We start from the raw sequence: 3,256 nt of genomic DNA on the forward strand, positions 1-3,256 counted from the left end.
ACGTTTGAGTATCAAAAACGGTCCTATGTACCTAGGACACAACTTCTTGGTTCTAAAAACTCCTCTCAAACCCAGTTTAGGCGTAACTTTCGGGAACACATGATCACCTTCTTCAAACTCTAAAGGTCTTCGTCTATTGTCCACATAACTTTTCCGACGACTACGAGCTATTTTCATCTTCTCTTGTATTGACTTAATCTTCAAAGTCGTTTCTTGAATGATCTCTCGGCCCAATGATACTCTTATCTCCAACCTCGGCCCAACACAAAGGGGTTCTACATTTCCTACCATACAACGCTTCATATGGTGCCATCCCAATACTTCGAGTGATAGCTATTGTTGTAGGAAAATTCTATCAAAGGTAAGTGATGGTTCCAACTTCCCCCATCTTCCAAAACACGAAGCACGTAACATGTCTTCTGCAGTTTGGATAGTCCTCTCGACCGTCCATCCGTCCGAGGGTGATGCGACGTGCTTAGCTTCAATTTAGTTCCCAAAGCTCTACTGAAAAGCTCTCCAAAAGTGTGAAGTAAAGATTGGATCCCTATCCGACACGATACTCACCGGAACTCCGTGTAACTTGACAATCTCGGAAATAAACAAATCCGCATATTGTGATGTTTTGTAGGTAGACTTTACCGTAAGAAATGAGCTGATTTGGTTAGCCTATCCACAATTACCCAAATTGAATCATGACCTCTTTGAGTACGGGGTAAACCTCCTACAAAATCCATGGTAATGTGCTCCCATTTCCACCGAGGGATCTCCAATGGTTGTAACATACCAGCTGGTCCTCTGATGTTCTATCTTGACTTGTTGACATATAATACACCGTGCTACAAATTCGGCAATATCCGTTTTCATGCCGAGGCCACCAATACTCCTTCCTCAAATCTCGATACATCTTGGTAGCACCAGGGTGAATTGAAAAACTACTCTTGTGTGCTTCCTCCAAAATCAATCTTCTAAGCTCTTGATCATTTGGCACACATAACCTTCCTTCAAACAACATTGCTCCATCCGAAGCCATAGAGAATTCCGGGTGAACACTCCTTTTACGAAGCCTACGAATCGACAATGCCGAACACCGAATAATTCTTGATCGCAAATCACATGAAACCTCTAATCTGTGCAACCAAATACCATCATTACCTTCTGTAACCCCAAGATTAAGGTCTCGGACCTTCTCATACATATTACAAGTGTGCATCATCACTTCCGCTTGAGCTATGGCTTTACGACTCAAAGCGTCCGCTACAACATTGGCCTTTCCCGGATGATATTTCAAATCAAAGTCAAAATCTTTCAGATACTCCATCCAACGTCGTTGCCTCATGTTCAAATCCCTTTGATCAAACAAGTACTTTAGGCTCTTGTGATCACTAAACAACTCAAAATGTGCTCCATACAAATGATGCCTCCATATCTTCAAAACAAAAATTATGGCCGCCAACTCTAAGTCATGAGTAGGATAATTTTCTTCATGCGTTTTGAGTTGCCTAGATGCATATGCTATCACATTATTATCTTGCATAAGTACTCCACCAAGTCCCTTAGAAGATGCATCACAAAACACAACGTACTTTTTCTCCGGTCGGTATGGCTAAGACCGGAGCTTCGAGTTAACTTCTTCTTTAGAGTTCTAAAACTCTTCTCACATTCTTCATCCCATACAAATGGCACATCTTTCCTCATGAGTCGGGTTAAGGGTAGAGCAATGCGAGAAAACTTCATGATAAACCGTCGGTAATATCCAGCCTAATCCCAAAGCTACGAATCTCTCGAAACATTCCTTGGTCTTGTCCAATTTTGAACGGCTTCAACTTTAGATTGATCAACGGCCACACCACCTTGAGATATTACATGACCAAGGAACTTGACCTCGACAACCGAACTCACACTTGCTAAACTTTGCATATAACTCGTTTTTCTCGAAGAATATCTAACACTATCCTCAAATGTTGCGCATGCTCTTGCGGATTCTTAGAATAAACCAATATGTCATCGATGAAAATAATGACAAATTGATCTAAATAAGGCTGAAAAAATCCGATTCATATAATCCATAAAAGCTTCTTTGGAGCATTGGATACGCCAAAAGGCATTACCAAAAATTCATAGTGCCCGTAACGCGTTCGAAAGCCGTTTTGGACACATCCGAGGATTTAATACGAATCCGATGATATCCCGACCCGAGATCAATTTTAGAGAACACAAAGATGCCCCCTTAAGTTGATCAAGCAAATCATCAATCCTTGGCAAAGGATACTTATTCTTGATAGTCACCTTGTTCAGTGACGATAATCAATACACAACCGCATGCCGCCATCTTTCTTCTTGACTAACAAAGCTGGTGCACCCCATGGAGACACACTAAGCCTCGATGAAATGCTTCGAATAAGCTCTTCCAATTGAGTCTTCAATTCTTTGAGTTCTAAGGGTGACATTCTGTAAGGTGCTACGACCTTTGGTTCGGCTCCCGGAATCAAATCAATCGAAAACTCAATTTCTCTTTCCGTGGCAAGCTAGTGATATCCGCGGGAAAAACATCCAGTACTCACTTACAACGGGAATATCACTTGGACTCAAATCGACTCGAAGTCACCGTGAGCATGACATAAAAACCTCTATCCCGAGCACAAATAAACCGAGCCATCCGATACGTATGCTTAATCAATTCGACAAGGCTACTCCTTCCACCGTATCACTAGTAGGCATATAAATACTCTTTTCAAAGCACATCCTATATATACATGATTGGGCGACAACCGGTCCATACCCAAAATAACATCGAGTTGCTTCATCGGAAGGCATACTAAATCTATATAGTACGTCTTGCTAGATACGGTGATGGGACAATTTTCACAAACATAATTCGCTATAATACTCCCGTCGGTGGCCGTGGTTACTTTCATAGGAGGATTTAATAATGAAACGAGACAACCGAAGAGCCTCAACACATTGAAATGAAATGAAGGAACATGATGCACCACAATCAAATAAAACATTAACGGGATTCTCGCCAAGAAAACACGTACCACCAATCAAGTCTTCATTTGCTGGGCCTTCTTTCCATCTAGTGAATAAACCCCCGCCTCTGGTCATTGTGGTACTTACACCTTTGCCTTTGTCTCCTCTGTTTGGACAATTTGACATGTAATGTCCCGTCGACCACAAGCATAACAAGAGTTATCGCCAAGCCTACATTCTCCCATATGAGCCTTTCCACATTTCTTACAAGTCGGATAAGATTTGA

The sequence above is a fragment of the Medicago sativa genome, chromosome 6 (genome assembly GCF_051527215.1).
Source record: "Medicago sativa cultivar Bolivia chromosome 6, Bolivia_mono, whole genome shotgun sequence".
NCBI classification, from domain to species: Eukaryota; Viridiplantae; Streptophyta; class Magnoliopsida; order Fabales; family Fabaceae; genus Medicago; species Medicago sativa.